The 25,495-nt window shown below is 40.3% G+C and overlaps 1 protein-coding gene across 9 annotated transcripts in view; it reads left to right on the top strand.

Moving 5' to 3' along the window:
* DLGAP1 (DLG associated protein 1) overlaps positions 1–25,495 on the top strand; it is an 822,007-nt gene that overhangs the window by 352,070 nt on the left and 444,442 nt on the right. For 8 of the 9 annotated variants that reach the window (XM_072949175.1, XM_072949174.1, XM_072949177.1 and 5 more), the window contains one exon: positions 14,617–14,782. The exons of the other annotated variant lie outside the window; for it this stretch is intronic. The gene's annotated coding sequence lies outside the window, so the exon portion shown is untranslated. The remainder of the gene's footprint in view (positions 1–14,616; positions 14,783–25,495) is intronic. 9 annotated transcript variants of the gene reach the window in all.

Here is a 25,495-nt window from a genome sequence, read left to right as displayed (position 1 = left end):
TAAAATGACACAACTGAGACAAAATAGTCAAGACAGTTTAGTGCCCACTGCTTGATGACATGCTTCCTGTAATGGTTTGCTGTGTTCATATCTGTATTCTGTACACTTTAAGTCAGGGGCAGCTGCCACGGCAGAACTGAAGAGTGCCCCTTCCTTTCAGTGCTGGACCGGTCGTATGACCACAGCTCACACTGCTTCTGCTTTCTCAGTGCATAAATTTAGGGAGACTTTCCTTTCTTAACAAATACAGTTTAAGATTTGTTAACACGATAACTACGACGTTAGCCCCTCCCATGGTAAACCCCTTTTTTCAAGTCTAAAGTATTTTACTGTTTTCTGAAATGCTGGCAGTGGTGAACATACATCAAATCTATTCCTTTAGTTAGACTGCAATTAAAATTGATGAGTGTGGTGAAGATGAATTTCTGGCTTTGTACACACTATTTTTGTTTCTCCAAGGGACTAATTTATCAGAGTGTATGTTACAATCAGATACCTCATCTGTAACAGCTCTACTCACAAATCGTTTTATCTCACCATCAGAGAAATCTACCGTGTTTATTCTTTTGTCAAAAACGTTATCATGACATTTATAGCAACTAGGAATACTGATTGGATTATTAACAAAACATTTTAGACATTTCTTAGTGGCACAAGTGCTCATGACAAAGCAGAATGATGTTTAGAGTTCATTAGCTTGACAATTTTTACAGGAGTTTCACTCAGAGAAAATCTATGATACATGAAATCGTAAATACAGGAAGTATATATGTATTTATTTATATGTCATGTTTATTTATGTCTGTGTATATGCATTTGTCCATATTTATATTTTTATTTATATGTAGCGTGTGTGTGTGTGTTTGTGTGAGCCTAAGGAAATTTAGATGTGAGCTCAACTTTGTGTTTTCCAGAGAAACCCTGAATACTTATTTTACAGAAAAATTGCTGTGATGTGGGAAATAGCAGAAAATAATAGGTACATAGAAATGAATGAAAGCCAGTTATGGGAGATATAACCAGTATGAATGCAAGCTACATCTACAGATGGGCCACATTTTTAAAAATTTGAAAGCAGGCAAATAAAAAAAATACAGCTATGTGACTCTAACATTTCTCCAACTTTTACATATCTCAGAAGCAGCTGCCTTTAGGCCATTGTTACAGCATAGAAATAAATGTTGACACCTAACAGGTACTCCTTTTTGAAATTTCAAATGATAAAAGTTGAAACTAGAATTAGGTTGATAGTTTATTTCGAAATTAGCAGGTGGGATTCATGTATTTCTGGTAGGACAGATCACGGTTTAACCAAAGACAATTTTAGGATTAAAGAGAAATTTATGTTTCTATAAGATCATAAAAAGAAAATGAGGCTTATTTTAGAAGACTACAAAGGATGGAAGTAGTAATGATAGCTTAAAATTGTCCTGATAATTCTGTTCCGGAAGTAATTAGTCATTGAGTATTTCCTGTCAGTTCTGTGCCCAGCGGCGCCAGCCTCGCAAGTGTAAGACGTGATTGTTGCTTTACGTCATCATTGGGAAGGAAGACACGTGGAGCCTGCTCCATAGAAAGACCTCTGCAGGGAAATACGTCCCTGCAGATGCTAAAAGCTGTATTGCTTTTATCAAACTGTGGAAGAATGGATGTCAACATTTGATAAATTACTGCTTAAAACTTGATGGGGTGGAAAGAGATGGGAAACAGTGTAGAATTGGGGGGTTTGTTCATGGATGTATTCCAAGAACTAGGAGCAGTGCCTGACAAGATTATTTATTCATAAACATTTTTGGCTAGATGAATGAATGAATGCATAGAATAATGAACATTATAACTTTAATTAATTTTTACCTTGAAGGGTTGCCAGGACTTACACATGATAACAAAAAATCTTAAAACGAACTTTTACAGGTATTAGGATTTTATTCAATATCAGGAATGTGAAGTTCATGTTGAAGTTAAATAGCAACCAAAAGCTGGTGTTCCTTATTTGATAATATGAATGGAAAAGAATGTAAATGTCAGAAAAATTTTAGCAATATTGCAAGAAAATAAGATCTAAGAACAGTATCTGGCAGTTATAAAGTGACAGCTTATTTTTAGTCATTGTAATTGAAAAGAAATTGGGCAAACTATGACATAGTGACTTTTTTATGAAAAATTAAATTTATGGTTAAAAAACAGTCACAGGTGTACCTTGATGATTTTTGTTACAGTGAGATGAATTAATACCAACAAAGTTATCTGGCATGGTTAGTGGAACATATAAAATTTACCATTAATTAAAATCATGATTTTGAGATTATGTACTTAAGTTTTATTAATCTTCAGACAGTTGAAAAATGATTTTTAGTATTAGTAAATTTAATATAAAACAATGGGTCTTTCTGGTTTATAAGAAATATTAACTGTAGTTAAGAAAAAAGGCTAATTTTTATAGTTTTCTTAATATTTAGAATGTCAAACACATTTAAGTCATGTTTTAAATTATTGATACAAGTATTCAAATATTTGTTGGACTACTGGGAGACCAGATAGTTTGTTTGCCTACAGTTGTGTCTGAATTTTACCCACCATGCACTTCATCACTAGGACCAAGATTCAATCAACATTTTATATTTGAAGCCCATGTGGTCTTTTCCAAATAAGGTGGCCCTGTCATTAATACCTTAAATTTAGTCTAAGTAGTTTACAGCCTCTTGTGTTAACTAAACTTACAATGTAAACATTTCACCACATTTACATATATCAGATCATCATCTTGTACACCTTAAACTTGCACAATGTCATATATCAATTAAATCTCAATAAAACTGGGGGAAAATAAATAAATACAGCCTCTTGCAGTCACTATAAAAACAACATTACTTGGTAGATCTAAAATGCCCCAGACAAGGGACATTGTACAAATAAAAATTAGTAAATGCCAGTGTTGCTTTTGTACTTAATGTTGGCAAAAGACAAAAACTTTATGGATGTTTAAAGGGTTTCATTTTATAATATATTTTCATAAATGTTACTAAGGTTACTCTGTGAAGTGTTATTATTTCTATTTCATGAAAGAAGAAACACAGAAAATTTAAATGACCTAAGGAGTGTTACACAGCTAAAAGGAACCACTAAGAACTTAAATCCAGGTCTGTTTCCTCCTTGTTCCTCACGTCACCATGGTCCACGTCACCATGGTCCACATCATCATTGCCTTCACATATGACAGCTTCCGGTAGGATGCTAGCTTGTCTGAGCCAGCAGATGGACGAACTGTACTAGTGTTTACATCTGCATCCAACGCCAAGAAATACTTTGATGCTTGTTTGGGGAGAAGAGCTAAAGATTTTCCATGTTGTTGTTCACTGAAAAGAACTGTAGCGCTCTTTCAGATTATTATTCTGGGAATGGAAGTACTGTATCAATGTAGAAATAGCCCTCTCACATGAATATTTGCTTAACATTGTGCCCTATTGTATAAACTATAGTCTGCAATGAAGATATCGTTACCAACTACTGAATAACAGCCACAACAAAAGGCTAACAAAGAACCAAAGGTAAGGATGGCCTTTTTTTTTTTTTTAGCACCTAAAACAGTTTGAACATGTCCAGAGTCCAAAAAAATCAAAAGCTCTCTTCCCACTGTCAGGGCCCCTAACTAGAGGGCTGTTCAATGGTAGGTTTGTAAGAGAAGGAAGGCAGGGAAGGAGGCTTTTAGAGAGCTGGGCGCAGAGTGAGGGCAGGCATTCTATGTCCAACTCCATGAATAATAGACTTTAATGCCAATAATATTGATACTGGGGCAAATAAAAATCCAGGGAGCCAAAATACATAAAGCGAGAGGACAAGATAGCTTTGTGCTACCCCTGCTGAGTCTGTCACAGTAGTGTCTCTGGAAGCTGTCCGGGTTGTAGTCACACGTGGTAACAATCCACGAAGGGTAATTCGCACCATACCACCCAAAAAAAGATAGTTACAGCAAGTGCAGTTACAAAATGGCTTTTTACACAAAGCTAGCTCTCAGCAGTTTTCTTTTAAGATGCGAAGAATAGTCTATGGTTCATAGACTAATGTACTAGACACCCTTCACGGAACGCATGACATGTGTCTTCCCGCACGTGAAATCCACACAGACTGTTGTTACTTTAAGAATACTGACGTGCCTTGGGTCCAAAGTCACCATGGCATCCTAAAATGGTCAGACTTGGAATTATAGCTAAACACTGCACATTGACACTGAAATCATAAACAGTAACAACAACGAGATAGATAAATTAGACTTTTCAAAATGAGAAGCTTTTGTGCTTCAGTGGATACCGTAAATTAAGAAAGACAACCTACGAAATGGAAAAAAATTGCAAACCATGTATCTGACAAGCAACTTGTGTCTAGAATCTCTAAAGAACTCTTAGCACGCAATAACATAAAGACCACCCAACTAAGTATTAGGCAAAGGATGTCTCCGAGGTAGGTTTACAAATGACCAATAAGCACATGAAAAGATGCTCAGTATCATTTGTCATCAGGGAAATGCAAATCACAAGCCAAGCACGTACTACTTCCTTTTCTCTGGGATATCAGGTAAATAGCAAGTCAGATATTAACAAGTATAAGCTAGGATGTGGAGAAATCTTAACTGTCATGAACTGCTGATGGGGGTGTGAAATGCTGTAGCTGCTTTGAAAAATAGCCTGATGATTGCACAATGATTAAACATAGAGTTACCGTATGATCCAGGAACTCCACTCCTATCTATAAATCCAAGAGAAACAAAAACATGTTTGCATAAAAACGCATTTGCTTGTGTTTATGGACACGTTATCCATAATAGCCAAAAGGGGGACCAACTCAAATGTCTATCAGCTAACAAAAGGATAAAGAAGAACTGTGGTATATCCAAAGAATGGCGCGTTATTTGGCCATAGGAAAGAATGGAGAACTGATACCTGCTGCAACATGGAAGAACATTATAAACATTACGCCAAGCGAAGGACGCCAGTCACAGAAGACCACACGTTTTATGACTCCGTTCATGTGAAGTGTCCAGAATAGAGAAATCTATAGAGACAGATTAGCAGTTGCTTAGGGCTGGGGGCGTGGGGTGACCAGAGGATGGACTGGGGTGCTAGCTAAAGGGTGCAGGGTTATTTTTAGAAGTGATGAAAATGTTCTAAATTTGACTGTGGTAACAGTTGGACAAGTCTGTGAATATGCTAAAAATCATTGAGTTTTACAGTTTGAGTGAATTGCATGGTATGTAAAGTATATCTTGAGGACACTGGGTTTTTTTGGGTTTTTTTTTAGTGATGGGGAAAAGGATTAACATAGATAAACTGAATCCACCAAATAGCTGCACATCTTAGCTTAGCCAGCATCTATTTCAGTGTTACATTGGGGGCTGCTGCTAAAATCTTTGTGTCTGAGTTTCAGTCTCTGAAAGGTAATCTAAAGAACAGAGTAAAGGAAGCAAAAGCAGTTACAAAACTGCTTACAAAAGCAGTTAGTCAATAGATGTAGAAAGAAAGAAGAGAGGGTCTTCCAGTCCCTGTCGGTTCAGCATGGTTATCGGTTGTCTGTGCACAGCGAGCACGGGCCTGTCTCCTCTGATCAAGGACCGCGCAGTCTTGCAGACGACGTCGCCTATAGTGAATCACAGGGGACGATCAGGTTACTAACCAGCTGGGTAACACCCATCCCATCTCAGTTCAACTAACTAAGTGTGTGAGTGTCTTTGGTAAACCTCTTCTGAATTCTCGCATCTTTCTTAAGGAATATATTCTTAATAGCCGTTAGCATAACTTTGTGTGAAAAGATTTACTATATGGAAGATCCGTGGTCTCAAAAGAAACTCCTCATACAGTTGGGGGCCAGGCCTGCCCCAGAGGGAAGTCTCTGTTCATCCCACGTTGGTGGGCAGTCTTTCTCTATGTAATGGCCAATCTCAGAAAACTAAAATTGTCTGTTGGCAACACTTTTATTTAAAAATTACAAAATGCAGAATCTCTCATAAGACTTCCAAATGACTTTTATTATCACCAAAGGATTTCTTTTTCTGGGGAAAAAACCCTGTAAACTATAAGAGCAGCATGCATAGCATGATTCCAAGGCTTTGCTTTTGAACTTCTGTGTCAGGTCATAACCGGTGGTACTGAGTGAGGTGTTGGCGGGATTTCCAGGAACAGTGAGCACCAGGAACAGACCTGTGGGTGAGGGGGAGGCAGGAGGAGAAAGCTGGGCTGGGCTGGATGGTTGAAGAGAGCAAGTCACTTCCCAGCATGGTGAGAGGTTAGCGGTGACGGCTCGTCTTCTCCACTCCCAGATTTGTTAGAATGGGAAGTTTTTGTTTCACGCCACATCGGTTCCCTAGGGCTGCCAATAGCAAAGCACCAGCAACTGGGGAGCTTAAAACAACAGGTTTATTCTCTCATATTCTGGAGGCTAGAAGTTCAAAGTCACAATCAAAATCAAAATCGGGGTATTGAACAAGACCACACTCTCTCTCTGAAGACTTTGACTCTTCCTGGCTTCTTGTGGCTCCTGACAATCTTTCTGGTCCCTTACTTTGCGGCTGCAACCTCTTCCTTTATCTTTGCATGGCCTTCTTCTCTTTATGTATCTTTGTGTATCTTTTCTTCTTGTGAGGGACTACCCTAATCCAGCCCAGTCTCATCATCTCCACAAAGACCCTATTTCCAAAGTATGGGGACGCCTCAAAAAACTAAAAATAGACTTACCATATGATCGAGCAATCCCATTCCCAGGCATATGTCTGGAGGGGACTCTTAATTCGAAAAGATACATGCACACCAATGTTCACAGCAGCACTGTTCACAGTAGACAAGACATGGAAACAATCTAAATGTCCATCGACAGATGACTGGATAGAGAAGTGGTGAGCCGTCATATGCACCTCATATTACAGATATATTTTATATACAAAACCTCTACTGACTTTACCATAAGTAACACAAAAATGGAGAACAAACGAAATCACACCATACCTTATACTGTGACCTTTTGATGGAATCTTCTCCAGAGTTACAGAGAAGGACATGTTACATAGGCTGTGGGCAGCAGTGTTTCAGAGTCAGTTCTAATGACAGAAGTGCGCAGCAAATCATGCAGGTCTAGGACATGAGATACGTATCTATTTCTAGTATGTTAATACTGCATTTCATTCCCAGGAATTGTTCTCAAAGGAGAGCAGATACCATTTAATATTATGAATATTACTCACTTTATGATTATTATACCCATGGGAAACTGGAGTATAGTCTACAAAGATTATGAACCCAAAGGTGAAAAAGCCAAGGAACTGTTAAGTATATGTATTTTCAAGTAATTCACATGCCTTTTCTTTACATAAGGCTGTGTGGCTTCTGGCCAGTTATTGTTCATTCACGCCAATTTGGGCGTTGGAGCTAAATTTAAGTACTAATGATAAATATTTTGTGCAGTCCAATCTGACACCTCTGGGCTTTTCTGAATTACAAATTAGGTGCTCTGATTGGGGTGACATTATGATGAGAAATTACAGCAGAGAGAAGACGAGTAGAACACGCTGAGGTCAGTATGGACGGTGCGTTTGGTAGCTGCTTTTGGTATCATTATTCTGACCAATTCTGGAACCTTTGCTTGGAAGAGTTGTTGAGTTAACTATATTTTATGAAATGTCATCTCTGCCTTTACATTTCTAGACATTTCTTTGGATCATTTTGCCATCAGCTGGGTTGTGTACCACGCAGTTTTCCAATCCCTTTGTCAGGCATGAGGGTTCTTTGTTAGAGGAGTGTGTGTTCGGGGAGGGTCATTATGACGCAAACTGAGGAACAGGAACATCTCCCGCTGTGTGAAACCTCCAGCCATCCCTCATTCAGATCAAGGCTCTTCTAAATGATGTAGATTTTTAGTAGAAAACTATCCCATTTATTTGGCAGTCAGATTTCTGCCAACTTCCATTGTCCTGAGTGCAGTCATGAAACGCAAACCGGGGTAAAGAATTTCAAGGGGAAATTTGGTCACAGGGTTCACGTGCTTTCCAGGGAGGAGAAGAGACATCCGTATGTCCTCACAGCAGAGCCCACCAACTGCCATCTCAGGGCGCCAGCAAAGGCGCTTGATACAAATAAGCATGACTGCCTGATCTCTCAGGCTTCAAGGTCTTCTCAAGGTATATTGGGGCATTTCAACCTGATCAATATTGGCATCATTCGATTAGAAGCAGGAAGGGCAAGAACAAAGAGAGATGGAGAGGGATGAGGTCAGACAGTTAAAAATACTGAGATGTAATAATTGAGACTGAGGCATGATAAGAATTACCCCCAAAACTTTCAAAACTGCGTCCACCTGAAATTGTGTAGTTTACTGTACCGAAGTTATACCACAATAAAGTTGTTTAAAAATGTTTTAAATGAAATAATAAAAATAAAAGTGGGGGTACCTAAATATCACAAAAACAAGTAATACAACTGCAGGCGTCTGCAGGGCTGATGCTGACACCGTCGAGCAAATGTTGATGTACGTATGGCACCCTTTCTTCAAGGCAAAGAGTTGCAGATTTCTTAGCAAGATTTCCAACAAAAATGGTTAAATATTTTACTATCTCAGCATTGACAGACTAGATTTCTATTATCTGGAGAATTTTTCATTCCTAGTAGCTGTTCTCAAGGGATAGCAGATAAATGACATGTGTCTCTAAGACTGCCGTATTCTTGGTCAGTCATGCATGGGGAATTACGTAGTATTATTCAAGGCAAGGTCATCATGGTATAAAGTCTTTGTAAGTGTTGTTCTAACTGGAGGTTTTCAGCCCTGGTTGCCTGTTAGAAACACCGGGCGATCTCTCAAATACTGGGCCCTGGGTTTCACCCCAGGGTCTCTTGCTTTTGGGTCTGGGCTTGAGCTCTTTGTAAAATTTTCTCAGATGATTCTGAGGTGCAGCCAGTTTGGAGACACTCTGTTCCACATGAACAGAAACCTTCCTGTACCCCAAGAATCTTTGACCACTTTCTAAATCAGGAATCTCCCCATTTATAGGTGGGGTTTTGAGTCAGGAGGAGAGTTGCCCTTGAAATCCTATGTCAACAGTGTAGAAAATAATTCATAGGGGAAGGAGAATTCCCTTATGAAAACTGCTACTTCTTAAATGTTGGAGTGATTGGATCAAACAATAAAAGGACTTGGTGACTAAGGAATGTTACTCGCCATGAAAAGTATGTGAGGTGTAGGCCATCCTCTGAGAGCAGCGTCTGAGACAAGACGCATGACTGCTGTTCTGCAGACAATTGTTCTTGGGACTTTACTTTTGGAAAGTAAGCTACAAAAAAGCACCTGATTACTAAGTAAAAAACTGAACTGACTAGAAATAACTGTAGGATGCCAGTCAAAGGTTGGGGATATTAATTTAGGGGTGGTCAGGTAGAGAGATAGGAGTTTCCATCTTCCAAATGTAATAAAGAATCTGAAAGATATTTCTTTTATTATAAAGGAAAAATAGTGATTCCCTTTCTGTGGGGTGGATTTTTTTTAATGCCCTTCATTTTCAATAAGAGCTCCTCTTAAGAAACATATATTCCAAACACTTAGAAATTACTACTGTTATGTGATCAGATTACCAAATAGTAGTCCCTGTTGGTGGAATATTAATCTGTCACTAAATGCATTATTAGCATTAAAAAGTTATTCCTGATGTTTTAAATTAAGAGATCACTCGTCTTATGCTAAATACTTTGTGTTCCCCCAAAGTGGCCCTGACACAAGGGACCACAAGGGGGAAGGATGCTTCTGACAGCACATGTTCCAAGGGACTAGCAGAATGGGGCTTGGCCTTGCATTTTACTTTACATAGGCTGCAGCCATGAAAAGGACACAAAGAAATAAGATCGCTGCAAAGTGGCCACATGTAATGAATCTGTCCCGTGTTAGTCGCTCCCTCAGACTCTGAGTACTACAGCAGCGTGTCCGTCCCATGTGCAAGGCTGACTCTCTCAGAGAATGAGATCTGGTTCCCCCAGTGGGAGAAACTCTCCCAGAGCTTCTGAGCAATGAAAACAGGGTTACTATAAACTGGAGAGTGTTCTGTCACGAATAGCGTGAGTTTGCATTTTAATCACTAGTTTGCTAAAGTGAGACAGGCCGTAGCATGGAGGTGGTTTCTGAAGAGTTAGAGAACATTAGGAACAATTTATGTAAACAGAAGCTCAGGGTGAAATTATTTTGGAGGTCAAGGTTCCAACTAGTCTTTGTGGTCAGATTTAGAATTTCCTAGATGAATGTACACGTTTGTAGCATGTCCATGGTGTTCAGTGACTAGACTTACCATCTGACTTCTGGTTGTAGTAGTTATAGACCATTCCAATGCTCCTTTTCCAATGTTTTTATTTCTGGGTGAAAATGAAATAGTATTAGAACAGAAACGACATCATTTGTTTCCCAAAGGGAACTTATTTCTACTTACAGAGAGTCAGTATTATAGTCAGCGTCATGTGAAAATGAAATAGAAGTGGGGAAAGGTCAAGCTGGTAGCTCTTGCATATGCTTGCTATGATATCTTACTGTAGTTTGACAGAAATCCAATAAATAGCAATAGATTTATAAAAATGATTTTCTAATATTGCAACATAGTTAATATTCATTATGGACACCCTGATTTATCAGTTTTTAATAATTCATCATTCTGACATACATATTTTTGGCATTACTTAAAAACCTTGTTCAAATTATCTCCAAACAACTGCCGATCACTAAGCAAGAAAAATGTTTCACTACACTTAGTGAAAGAACTCCTTAAAAAAATCAATATTTGCATCATTCTTATTTTTCACTGATTCCTCTGGTAATGTATAATTTCTTAAAATTGACCTTGGAACAACCTAAACATGTATTAAGTTTTAGTCCATTAGTTCTTACATGTTTTTAGGCAAGAAGCAGACATGCGAAACGTGTCATCTTTACAACGGGAAGAGGTGTTTAATGGAGTGTTTCAAGTTCTATGGTGTTGCTTCTCAACATAATAGTTTTTATATTTAGTATCTCAAAAATTCTTACAGATGCCAAACAAGTCTGCCATATTTTGGTACAAGTGGCATAAATGGAACTATAGTCACAGGACATTAGAAGAGCTCCAACTCACAATGCTAACTTCTAAGACTAGAAAATAAAAGATTGATCTGGTAGCACGAGGAAGGGAGGGAGGAGAGAGAAACTCTGGTGGTGGCGAAATTAGCATCCTAACACCTGCTGTAGCATCAAATAAGCATGTGCTCTGTCCTCTTTCATGTTCCTTTCTCTTTCATTCACTGTTTTTTCTTCCCTACTATACTTTCTATTTAGCTATGGCTATAGAATAAATTTGCTTGAAAATTGTGTTGATTGCCTTTGAAGAAATCCAAAAATAGCAATCAAATTGGAACTTTAATATTCCAATAATTTAAAAAACATAGAAGCTATCAAAATCTAGTGAATTATACTTGTTTCTGTGCCGTCGACTCTTACACAGGTGAGTGCTGGCCTGTCCATGAAGAGCTTGTCTGACAGCCTTAGCTGTGCGGAAATGCAGCAGACTGCCATCTGAGCGAGGAATTAGCTTGTCAGAAGGCAAATACACCTCTGTGAGAGCCAGTCTCCACTGACCCCTGCTTCCTACTATTCACATCTTTGTGTAGTCCTGTCCCTAATTTTAGTCATTATTTGTGACCAATAGAACATGGCAAAGTGATAGTTTGTCACTTCTGAGGCTGGGTTGTAAAAGATTCCACAGTATCTATTTTGGTCAGTCTTTCTTGGGTCACTCACTCTGGGGAACCCAGCTGCCATGTCGGGAGCAGTGCTGTGAGGGCATATGTGTGGTGAGGAACTGAGCGTCCTCCCAGGAGCCATCTGAGTGAGCTTAGAAGTGGGTCTTCGTGCCCCAGTCTAGCCTTCAGATGACTGCATCCCCAGTGGACAGCTTGACTGGAACCTAATGAGATCCTGGCCAAGCGGCTTCCCAATTCCAGAACCTCAGAAACTATGGGAGATAATGAATGTTTGTTGTTTAAGCTGCTGAGTTTTGAAGTCATTTGTTCTGAGATATCAATAAGTAACTCACCATTTAGCACAAATACTTCCTTGGGGTGCGGAGATTTGGAGTTTATGACTACCGACAACTCTTACAACTCTAGTATTTGTTTAAAAAAAAATGTAAGTAGGAAGAAGTTTCTCATTAAACACTAAGTAGAGCTGATGTCACCATAGGGTTTAGCTGAAATAATTACATAGGCACTAAAAGTGTTTCTGAGAGGGAAAGATGGACAGCGAGAAATCTTTCTAGTTTCCTGGGGATAACCTATCACTGCTACAGATGAGGCGTTCCAAGGGTTAGGAGAGGAGGAGCCACGGGCATTAAGCATAGTATTTGGACAGCAGCTGACTGAAATAGCAGGTTCATGAGACACACACACACACACACACACACTTGCAGTCACGGGAACAAACACTGCTCTCCTGACTATCACACTTGGATTTCTGTGTTTGTGAAAAGCTATTATCATAAAACGTCCCAAATCAATCTGTAAACATAAGAAAAATTCAAGCAAAAAGGAAAAAGAATAGCTGCAACAAGGGTAAGGGAGGGAGGCTTGCTCAGCTAGCTCAGCGAGTGAGCGAGCCCGTTAGCAAACCCACGGCTGACGTGAGTCCATAGGTACCAGACTCACCCAGAACATCAAATTTGTGTGAAGTTGACTGCTTGTATTGTTTATATTACCTAATAAATTACTAAAGGTTATACGTATAGCCCACACGTTGATGTCAGAGGTCTTCATTTAAAAATGTCACAGAGTGCTTGTTTGCATGAAAGGCAGTTGACTCTTGATCACTGTTGTTGTAATACATAAATGTAATCTTCTGAAATTCATCACAGTATCTTTTGGTTTTTAGGTTTTTAAAAAAAATATTTTTTCTATCAAATTATTTTTTATTTATCAATATAATTATACTTTTTCTTAACATGGTAAATCACATCAGTTTTTAAATTTATTTTTATTTTTTATTTTTTAATTATATTTTATTGAGTTATAGTCAGTTTACAATGTTTTGTTAATTTCCAGTGTAGAACACAATTTTTCAGTTATACATGAACATACATATTTTCATTGTCACATACTTTTTCACCATGAGCTACCACAAGCAGCCACTGGGGAAAACAGTATGGAGATTCCTCAAAAGACTAGGAATAGACTTACCATATGACCCAGGAATCCCACTCCTAGTCATATATCCAGAAGGAACCCCTACTTCAAAAAGACACCTGCACCCCAGTGTTCATACCAGCACTATTTACAATAGCCAGGACATGGAAAGAGCCTAAATAACCATCAGTAGATGACTGGATAAAGAAGATGGGATACGTTTATATAGTGGAATACTATTCAGCCATAAAAATGACAGCATAACGCCATTTGCAGCAACATGGATGTCCCTGGAGAATGTCATTCCAAGTGAGGTTTTTTAAAAATTTTATTGAAGTATAGTTGATTTACAATGTTGTGTTAGTTTCAGGTGGACAGGAAAGAATACATATATATTATTTTTCAGATTCTCTTCCATTATAGGTTATTACAAGATATTGAATATAGTTCTCTGTGCTATTTGGCAAATGCTATTTTATATTAGTAGTGTGTGCCTGTTAATCTCACACTCCTAATTCATCCCTACCCTCTTTTCCTCCTTTGGTAACCGTAAGTTTGTTTTCTGTGTCTGTGAGTCTACTTCTGTTTTGTAAATAAATTCATTTGTGTCTCTTTTTAGATTCCACATATAAGTGATATCATATATTTGTACTTCTCTGTCTGACTTACTTCACTTAGTGTGGTAATCTGTAGGTCCATCCATATTGCTGGAAAAGGCATTATTTTATTCTTTTTTATGACTGGGTAATAGCCCATAGTATGTATGTATATATGTATGTATATATGTATGTGTATGTGTGTGTGTATATATGTGTGTGTGTGTGTGTTTATTATATACATCACGTCTTCTTTATTCATTTATCTATCAATATTCATTTATTCATTTATCAATCAATTTAGGTTGTTTCCTTGTCGTGGCAACTGTAAATAGTGCTGCTATGAAGATTGGGGTACGTGTATCTTTTCAAATTAGAGTTTTCATCTTTTCTGGATATATGCCTGGGAATGGGATTGCTGGATCATACGGTAACTCTATTTCTAGTATTTGAAGGAACCTCCATGGTGTTCTCCATAGTGGCTGTATCAATTTGCATTACCACCAACAGTAAAACTACCATAAATTTCAAAAGGGCTTAATTTCTAAAATACACAAACAGTTCATACTACTCAGTATCAAAAAAACACAACCCAATCCAAAAATTGGGCAGAAGACCTAAACAGACATTTCTCCAAAGAAGACGTGCAGGTGGCCAATAGGCACATGAAAATATGCTCAACATCACTGATCACTAGAGAAATGAAAATCAGAACTACAGTGAGGTGTCACCTCGCACCGGTCAGTATGGCTGTCATCAAATAAGTTTTAGCTTTCATTTTCTCCCCACATCAGCTATTGGAGGTGTGAAAAAGCAGTTGCAGTAATTATCTTGACATCATGATTCTCCCCTTGCTCTAGCCTTCATAGACAGGCCCATGGCCAGTGAAACACCGAGTAAAGCATGCATGCTAAAGCAGACACCAGGACTCCGGTGCAGTCATCCCTGAGTCGTCCTTTGCCGACCATCTAACTAGTCAAACACTCAGAAAGGACTTAGCCCACCAGGAGTCTTCCAGTTTGTAAGGTGAGCATTTGTACCTTCATTGCCAGTGTATTGACTTTCTGTGCTCTCTACCTCTGGCTCATTGTTTTCTTGATTATCCAAGCGAGCAACTTGTGGAATCTTTTTATGCTTTATCTGGGCAAACTCAAATTCACATTCTTTCTGACACTGAGGGCTGTTTGTTGTATGATTCGATGGAGTGTAGAGTTACTTACAGAGAGAAGTGCTGGGGGTTAGTGCTAATAGGGTAGTTTTCGTCAGTGAAATTTATTTTAGAAAATCAGCTAAAAGAAAAATTAGCATCTTGGTCAGAATGGTCTCTCATGTATTCTGCAAATTTCACATTCCATTAAATCATTGAGATTAGTAATCACATTTTAGGAAGCAAAAGATACTTTGAACAGGAGAGTTCCACATACAGAACAATTTAGTGTTAATTGTACTAACTGGATTAAGACTTACCAACAAAATCTGTCATTTTTTAGAGAAGGGGTTTTAACTGATTGACGTACAGGGAAAAGGAAGAGCAATCTAAGTTCTAGGTGGGTATTTATTGCATAGCCAGATGAGCATTGGAAAGTGAGTCAAAAGCAGAAAGAGAAATTCAGAGTTGAGACTGGAAGATTCCATAGATAACTTCTGCCTTCTACATGGTTTTGCCTAGGGCCATGATGGCAGTTGGTGTTCCTGGAGAAAAAAAAAAAAAGCAGCCCTGCCATCTGCTGCCTTCCCACTGCTTCTAGTTTGCCTCTGCAGGAGCGAGGAGTGTCCAGAACAGGTCGGGAAGACTGAGAACTAAGGTTCTAACAATTCAGCTCAAAGTCCCCAGGGACCAGCATGTCACCAGACCCACCTGCATTCCCCTGAGTGTTCTCTCCTTCACTGCCGAAAGCAAAGGGGAGAAGGGCAAGTAGAAGCAACGAGTAGTATCAGGCTTTGGTCCGAGGCAGGGATTCTGAGGCGCCAGGTGGTGGACAGCCTGGGCAGAAGTCCCGGCCGGGGGAGGCAGAGGCGGAGTACAGAGGTCAAGTGTAAATGCAGGTGGCAAGTGAGCTCATGAACCAGTCATGGATACAGGGCGGTCATCCAGCCCCCAATCATCAGGGCCCAAGACCGAGGCTTACCCAGTACTGACCGGAGAGCAGTGCAGCTGAGGTCCCTTCTTCTCGGGGGACTAGGTCTCAGGACATGAGCTCATTGCGGGGCACAGACACTTGACGTCTTGGAGGCGGTCTGAGTAGGGGATGAGGGGTGATTATAGCGTATACGTGGACTCCCTGCTGCTTCTCTCCCCCTTTTTATTTTTGCTTCAATGTTACAAGGATTTCCCTGGATCCAGGGAGCCTTAACACCTTTCCCCCAAAACACAAGAGCCTGCTGGACGGACTTTACAGATTTTGCGTTTTGTAATTGAGTTGGCCCACTGTTAACCTGCCCTCCAGAATGTGACTTCACGAGTGACTGATTCGTATGTGTGAGAAGTTGTGGGAAAGGAGCTGTGTGGATACTGCGTAAAGAAACTTTCATTAGAAAATATGCCGATTAGCTTTCACTCTGATGCAGCATGTCTTAGGCTGTTTTGCAGTCACAGAGCACCGCAAACAGGGCGGCTTCTAAACAGCAGTTTACTTTTCATTATTTTGAAGGCTGAAAAGTCCAAGACAACGGTGCTGGCAGATTCCATGTCTGGTGGGGCCCACTTTCCAGCACGCATGTCCTCACATGGCAGAAGGGGTGATGGAGCTCTGTGGGGCCCGTTATAAAGGCGCTGATCTCATTCTTGAGGGCTCCACCCTCATGTCCTAATCGCCCCCGAAAGGCTCCGTCATTAAATACCATCACATGGAGATGAGGTCTCAACATAAGAATTCAGGGCAGATAAAAACGTTTAGCACAATAATGGATTCAGTCGGTATTAACCAAACTATTTTTACTGAGCAGGGAGTTGTTCATGTTTATGAAACATGTCACCTTGTTAATGTAGTTTAGTGTTCTAAAGTAACTGCAGTCTATTTAAAAGAAAAGAATCATTAAAAAATACAAAAGAATGTACAAAAAACACCTTTCAAATTTGATAGCAATCTCCTATTCACAGTATATGTTGAGATAAACCAGGATTGATTCATTGTATATCCATTCATTTGTTTTGTAAATATTAACATTCTAGGCATCAGGTTCCAAGATAAAATGGGCAAAAATGAGTCGCATCCTGCCTTTATTGAATTTAGGATTCCAATGGAAATGGAAGTATTTTTTATCTAAATTTTTCTTGTCATCAGGCCATATGTTTTGCATTTGGTCAGATTTTACAACCTTTTATAAAATCATTCTTCATGTTTTTCTTTAATTTTGCATTGCATTTCATATTGATTTTATTTAGGTATTATTTAAATATAACATTTAAAATACATTTTAATAAGAACTCATTAAAACGAATGGAAGGATTTATTAGATCTCACGTGCAGCATCACTGCGCTTGAGATCATTAAAGCAGTGTAGACAGGTGCCATACCTACCGGGCTTTCTTTCGCTGTTGTAACAACAGCCACAAATTGAGCGGCTTAATATGATACAAATTACCATCCGGTTCAGGAGGTCAGAATTCCAATATGAGTCTCATTGGGCTAAAATAAAGATGTCAGCAGGGTTGTATACCCTTCTGGAAGGTCTAAGAGAGAATCCATTTCCTTCTTCACCTTCTAGAAGCCCCCCTCATTTCTTGGCTCATGGTTTTCCTTCCTCCATTTCCTGAGTTCTCCGGCAGCCATCTCTCTGGTGCTCTTCTGTCCCTCTTCCACTTTTCAGGACCTTGGTGGTGACACTGACCCGACCTGGATAATCTAGAATAATCTCCCTGTGTTGAGATCGGCTTATTTGTACCCTCAATTCCATTTGCAACCTTAGTTTCCCTTTGCTGTGTGACCTAAAACATGCACAGTCTCTGAGCGCTGGGACACGGGCGTCTTTAACACCGTGATTCTGCCAACCATGTCTACTGTCAGGGCAAGAAGTGAGCGCCCGGTCCAGCTGAGCCCACGTCTGTCCTCTTCAGGAGGAGATCCCTGTGTCTCTTTGACTTACCCGTTGCAGTGTTTATCAGCATGTTCATGGTTCCCTGTGATTATCTAAAGCCCACCTTGCACTGTTTGAGCCCTTTCACACTCCTCTGCAGCCCTGGGAGTCAGTCTGCATCATTCTTTTTCCACTCGAAAAGAGTTCACCTTCAGAAGCCATCATTGCACTCAGACTCAGTCATTGGCAGATGCAGGAGACATTAACTTTACATACAGTATTACATATGTGTCTTGCATGTTTGATACATGGGAGTAATAATAATAGCAGCTAAGCTCTTTGTCATTAGTAACTCCTCTAATTATCCTAATGATGCTGTGAGGTAGGTACTTACCCTGAGAATGAAAAGTTTGATGGGAAAGAATGTAATTTACGGATCAGCTAATGTCTATTCACAGCCACTGAAAGTTAGATCGAGTCTCTGCCTACCGGTTCACCTGCTACAAGAGACAGTTATACATGAGTCATTTCAAGTCATTTTGTACATGCTATAAAATGGTCACAGGATGCTTCAGAACCACAGAGGAAGAGAGGCTTTCGATGGGGCAGAGGTGGAGAGTAGAGGAGGAGGTCAAAGATGTTTTCAGGAGTAAATGAGTTTGATCTGAGTCTTAAAGATGAGGAGATGTTATCTCATGATGAAGGAAAGCAGGGGTGAAAGGGCACCTTCGGAAAAGGAATAGTGGCACAAAGGCGGGAGACAGCCTGGCGTGTGTGTGTGTGTAGGCGCCATATGCAGAGCGCTGAGCTGGAGGGGAGGGGGGAAGTAAGGTCCCTGATGGCCATGAGGACTGTGTGTGCTCCTTCTGTGTTTGTGGGAGCTGCGGACAAAGGGAGGCACATCCACACTTGGACACTATTCCATTTTCCTGACTTTGGCTCCTTTTCAGGCCAAGAAGCTACTCCCTGTCTTCCTCACCCCCAATGACAGATTTCCAGTCCTGTTCCATCACACACATCCTCTGAATGTCTTCTCGATATCAATGCACCACTTGAAATGGGGGTCCAAACACGGAACTGAATATTCTAGTTAGCTAGTTTCCTGGCAAAATAAGGATACTAAGAGATGGGTGTGCTCCCCCTCCACACTCTAACTGCATTACCCCCATCTGTTGCGTTACCTGTTTGGCGAGCCCCATCATACTGCTGATGCATTTGAGCGTGTAGCCATTTAAAATGCTAGCTGGTTTTTGTTTGTGTTTCAGATGGCTACTTTGTAGCCAAGACTCTCCAGTCCTTTCTTGAAGCCTTTTTAGTTTGCTTCATCTCTGTGCATTTCTTTGTGCTATTAGATTTCACCCTGCTCACTAAGCCTCATCATTACTTCTTGGTGAGATCACTGGAATCCAGACTTTTGTCTCTCGTGAAATCACAAATTTAGCTTTTGCTGTTTACCTACCTAGTGAGCATACTAGTGTATCTTGGGGCAAAGCAGCGTAGATCTGTTTGCTGCTGAGAATTTGATGCTTTGTAAAAGGCATGAGAAGGACTTTCCCTCACCTCCCTCACATAAAACACATATTGATAGATATCTCAAAATATGACTGTTAAGGAACAGAAGCAATGTAACCGTATCAAAGCTTCATTTCTATTTAACGTGTCTATGGATAGCAAAGTAAACTGGAACACAAGTCTCTATAGAAGATAATGTTAATTTATTTTCTATCTCAGACAAAGGCAGAGGCATTATTAAATATTTAACACCAAGATAAGTGCTCCGTTTTTTCAGCTTCCATGATCCTGAAATTGCACTTTCTGTTTCATTGGTTTTTGAGATCATGCCCTTGTTATTATATAAAGTTGTTTTCATCTTTCAAGGAGTTATCTTTAGCCAGATCCCACCAAGTAAGGTGAGATTTACATTAACCTCGATTATAAACCCCAAATTTTAGATTTAACAACCTAACAAGTTGGCATCAGTCTGCATCTCCCCTTCAGACCAAGAGGACTTCAGCTGAGGCCCCCCCTCATGGTCCATCTGGCCCTGGTGATGCTCATCTCTTTATTATGGGTCGGAACACCTTTCAGCTTTCCCTGGCACTCAGGATCCTGTACTTTCAAGATCTTCGAAGTGTGAACATAGCTCACCTCATGACTGTGCTCCCTGCGGGCTTCCCTTCCCTTTGCAGTGGGAATAAACACGTCGCCTTCCCAGTCCCTGGCAGTGGGTTATTTATTCCTGCTCTTTCTCTCGGCCAGAATCAATGCCAGAGTCCCCTTGTGGGAGCTGTGACCGTGCTCCTCACACTTGCTCTGTGCTGGGGAAGGACCCAGACCTGGCATTCCCACTCCTCCTCAGCCATCTTCATCCTTCTGTTTTGGTCACATCACATGTCCTTGTGTCCTCGGGCTATTGAGGAAGCCTTGCTTACAGAGCAAGAACAACCCGATTGTGTCCACTGCACATTCTACTTTTTGAGTATATCTTCAGTGAGGTGTGTGTGTAGTTTCACTGCTTAAAGTTCTGTCAGGAGAGACTAGAACAATCCAGAATACCTTTTTCAAAGCTTTGGCATAAAAGACATTCACATAGTTGTAACATGAAAACTCCAATTATGGTACGTGCGTGCAGACACACACACTTCTAAGCATTCTAAATTGAATAAGTCAGAGTAAATTTTACAAAACACATTGAAGTAAAAGGAGTTCTTTTGAAGCAGCAGAACTTGCGTGCAGAAGTATGATTTTATCACCAGTATTGCTTTTGACTAGGCCTTGCCACGGGGCTGGCCAGAAGAGCAGAGCGTCGGATGACTTGCTGGAGCGATGGTGGCAAGTCAGGGGGTCAGCTTGGATTAGCGTCTCCGTGCTTGTTTGTTGCCTTGAGTTGTCGGAGCGTTCTGTGCATCCCTCCACGCCTTGTTCCGAAGTGGGCATTAAGGTAATTTATTGGGTGACGTAGTAAAATCTAATTTTTAATGCTTTTGCCAAAGAAACCAAATAAAAGAACTATTGATCCTGGATTCCCTTAGGATTAGTTGAACTTTGTAGATAAAAGGCCTGCAGCGTTTTACGTTCAACATGACGGCCTTTGTATTTTCTTTTTCTTTTGCAAAAATCAAAAAAAAAGTTGATCTTATCTCTAGTTTATCTTGGAGAAAGCTTAATATATATCACTTGAACTGAGATTTAAGTAGTAACATCGCTCAGCCTTGGTTTTAGTCCTGAGGCATGTGGAAATGATTTATACGAAGTGGCCCAGACTTCAGGGTAGATCAAATTATGGTGGAAAGATTCTGAGTTTCATTGGCGATGCTCTTCATTCCACGCTCAAAGCTGGCAGTTTGCAGAATAGGGAAAACTATGCTCAGTAATGAGTTTAGTTTTAAAAATAAAATATATATGTATACATATGTAAAGTCAGTTTGAAAGAAAGTCAGAACAAAGGTTGAGGAAAAACAATTTCCTTGGTGAGATGATGCAGGAGAAATATTTTGTTGAATAAAAGCATAGAGAACTTAGGAATTTGCAGTTTAGGACTCATGCAAACACGTTTCCATGTTCATTTGCAAAACCCTCTGGTTTCCACCTCTTTCCCAGACAGGTTTGCTAAATTGTGGCAAAAGGCAATCTAAAGGGTGAATGAACTTGAATGTGTACTCTGTTCCATGATGCATTAAATCTCAATCCCTGGGCAGGGGTTTTTATCTGGCGTGCTTCAAACAAATTCCTACATTATTTCCCACCACACCCCAGCACCTCTTCTTCTCGACCTCTCGGTTTGATTTCTTCACTGGTCCCTCCTGCTAATTCTGTGCTTTTGTTTCTGGTTTCTCCCTCTCTGCCTTTTGAAGGCTCTGCATGTCTTCCTCGATTTTGGCCCATTGAACTGCGTTCTGTTCCTGGAAGGTTAGTACCTGACTGTAGACTATCATGATTCATGCTTTTGCATGTTAATATTTTCCTGCAAGTAAACTGCTCCAGGTCATGTCTTTCTCATCTGTGTTTCTACAGCTGTCAAAGAATCAAGGACCAGAGCACAACATTTCTTAATTCAAGGTGTCTCTGTGAGAACTAACCAATAGAGTCAGATGGGAAAAAATGGTTTTAACTTCAATTGTTCTCCAATTTTAAAAAACTGAAATAGGCCAATATGTGCATATTTATGTTAAATATGCTAAAATGTGTATGCTTTCTTGCTTATTAATCTCAGAATGTGGTCTCATTGTCTTCTGGAAAATATAAACAACGTGGTTGACAGTCAGTATGACTTTAGATTCTGAGTGTGCACCCGAATGCAGGACAGGCTTACTTGAGGTACAAGTGAGGTCTTGGATGGGTCACGATTGAGTCTAAATAATGCAGCTGTTAGATCTAAGTCAGTTACCACTTGTTGGGAATCTCAGAATTAACATCTTGAGCTGTCAGTTTTTTGCAACAAGCTGGGTGATCTTGGGCGTGGTATTCACCTTCTCTGAGTATGAGCATCCTCACCTTCAAGGCAGTCTGGACTAGTTGATCTACCTCTAATCAGCCTTGCAGCTCCGAAGTTCTGGTTTCCATTTAATTGTTGATAACTGGGGTCATTAACAAAAGCACCGCTTTATACAAAGTAGGGTCCCTGTGTATCCTGGCACTTAGTAAAGAGAACAGTCATTTCTAGGAACTAGGCTTCCAAATTCCAGGTCTTGAGAAAAAGGAATCTCGTGGACAACACTGGCCATGGATAAGCCTTCCCTTTCCTATCACGGGTCTCTGCCTTACGTAGGACAACGTGGACACAAGAAATATGTGCTGATCTTCAAAGCTGTTGTCCATCAATGAGCAAGAAAGAGAGGAGGCAGGATAAAGTATGAGATGTTACCTACCAGAGACTTACTTTTGTCTTCTCTGAAGCATACAAATTTTAGAAAAAGAATGGAAAAAGGGAGAGCCTGACCAGAGGTGGTAGACAGAGTGCCAAACCTGAGAACGAAGGAAGGTAGGAACAGCATAGAAAGTGCAATTATAAATGGAGGGACTCGCTGGAATCGAGTTGAATTCCAAGGGAACTGAGGTTTGTCTTTAGCAAAAGCTACCAGGGTTGGGATAGGCATTTATGCTTATTCTGGTCCAAGGTTATTAGTGTCTAAATTGTGGTCACCTTAGAAGTGAAGGTAATGTCTTTTGATCGTAATAGTTCTTAGAAATATCTGTTTTGTTTGCCATGTTTGAACGTTTCAGAATATTATTTGCCTTTCCTCACTAAAACTTATCCTTTGGGTCAAGCATCCTCCTCCTGCTTATTCCTCTGTAACTCTTCAGAGCATCCTGGAGAAGATTAGTTAGGGCTGGATGAATGGAGTTGAATGGGCATAAATCCTATTGCACAGTGCATTATCGTGTTTCCTAGGTGAGAAATACGGTAATTTCCCTTCATGAGACTTTACTGAGTTAATGAGCAGTCCTCTGCTGTTCCCTGGAAGGAGAGCGAGTTGAGTGTGCCGCTGTGTGACTACATGCAGTGCTTGCTGGGGCGCTTGTCTGTGTTTTCCCTCGCGCAGGGATCTCAGGTGCCAGCCACCAGTGCTGGGCTTTAACTGCTATGGTGCTTAAATCTGAAGATCAGTCTCCAAGGGTCTTGAAAGCATTCAGCCTCAAAACTTCTTGAAAGTAAGAAAAATGTGACTTTGTTTCAGAAAAAAAAAAGTAGCTTATGATTGGTGGCACAGCCGTTGTGAGATGTGAATTGGTGTCTGATATTCAGCTGGATGGTGGTAATTAACGGTGACATCTGGGGCAGTGTTCCCAGCCCATCAGCGGCAAATGTTTTATCCCCGGTGGCTGCCTTTGAATTCTGCAAGAGCTATTATTTTTGAATTTGGAGGTAAACCTAACTCCTTTGTTTTGTTTTGAATATTCAGCTTCCCCTTTCTCAGCTGTTGGTGTACAGGGAAAGCACAAACGTTTTAAAAGCCCACTGCTGCAAGAGGGCTACGAGTGCTCTTTTGTGCGAAATAAAGGAGTCTAGGATACAGCGCTGCATGGGAGTTTTGCTAATTTTTTTCTTTCTTCTTTTCTGACTCTCCTTAATGTCAGTGATCCTAGAGTTTATTTTCAATGGATACAATGAAGCCATTGCCAGTGCCAACTTCAAATACTCCTCTTCCCAGATCCTCCTATTAATACTAAAAGGAGTTTTATCTATTTTCATAATAATATTAGCACCCCCCCACCAATTGCTCCCGTGTCTGGCTCCTATTTACAGTGGCCTAAGTGAATAGATACCCTTTGCACATCCACAGTCTCAGAATGAAACATTGAATTCTTTGTCTTTTTCAACATTGAGCCAGACTCTGTCATTCTCCAAAGAGACTGTGATAAGGCGGGCTGTCTCCAAATTGGTTACTAAGAGAAACACATCAGGGCCCCCGTGGTCCTGTCTGCTTGACCATGAGTTTCCATTTTCCCTCGGAACCCAGCGCTCTCCCATCTGTAAGGTCAAGTTCTTGGAATAAATGAACTTGACAGACCTTCCAGCTTTAGAAGTTACATAATCCCATGTCTGAAAAACTTTCTTAAAAGATAAACAATTTCTAAGATGTGAGAGAAAGATAAACACGCCTCCCTGTCTCTCTTTCTCAGTGCATCTGAGTGTATTTTGCCGGAGGCTGGATTTCTCTCAGAGTCCCTTTTGCTTCTGAGCTTCTAAAAGCATTCAATGCACCGACATTCCCTTTTACTTGATTTCCCGGGGCATTGCAGGGTTTTTTGGGGTTTTGTTATTGACTGACTGGATACAGTACCTGACTTATCTGGTGATATCCTTCCTAAATCCATACTTTAGGGTTTGGTTTTCTTTTCTCAATATTATGTGGATCTGCTTTGATAAATTATTTAAGCAATCAAACATTTTTTTAAAAGTCTTGTTGTATAGTCAACTCTACATGAAAGTGTATAGAAAGAAGTGATACGTTGTCACTTTACTTTGTACTAGGAAGTCACATCGAAGACTCAGCTTTTTTCCATAAAGTGAGGTTTCTCAGTAAAGATCCTGCTTGAGAATGACGATGACAGGCATGAGAAGGTGCAGTGTTACCAATTATAAAAACATAAATTTATAAGAACAAATATTCCCGAGCTGGAAAAAAACTAGCCCCTCGGCGATCTAGTTAAACATGAACTATAAAACAGTAGCAAAATACTCTTGAATGGTGATCTTCAAAATTGTTGGCATCGGAACTTCCTCAGGTACAGAGAAACCATGTGACGCTGAAACTGATGAGTTTATTTTTCTGTTGTTCCTGTTGACGATCGGGAGGTGGTAGCCGTGAGTGTGGGACCTAAAAGCAGAAGTGGTTATAAATACCGAGGTGAATGTTGTGATGACTTTTCCCACCTGAATATTGTGCCTTCTCGGATAACAAGGGCTCCAGTTTCTTCTAAGGAGAACTTTCCCTTTGAAATGGCTGTGGGCCAAGGGCGAAGAATGTATCTTGGAGTAGAAAGGAAAAGAGGGGTTCCTCTCCACCCTGACATCTGCAGGCTCCCCCCGTCTCCAGTGAGGTTCCCGGGGAACGTCTGCTGGACCTTGGCAGTGCCCTTTGCTTGGTGGAACCCAAATCCTTTTTCTGTAAAGAGGCACGAGTAGTGAAGTTACCTGCCCGTGGTCACCCGGCTGATGGGTATGACCTGAGAGACCATTGATGTAAGTATAGTGGAATAGAAAGATGGAAATAAGGA

This window comes from Vicugna pacos, chromosome 24, assembly GCF_048564905.1.
Source record: "Vicugna pacos chromosome 24, VicPac4, whole genome shotgun sequence".
Classification (NCBI taxonomy): domain Eukaryota; kingdom Metazoa; phylum Chordata; class Mammalia; order Artiodactyla; family Camelidae; genus Vicugna; species Vicugna pacos.
Note: the sequence above shows the minus strand (reverse complement) of the source record. Positions and strands in the feature narration are given on the sequence as shown.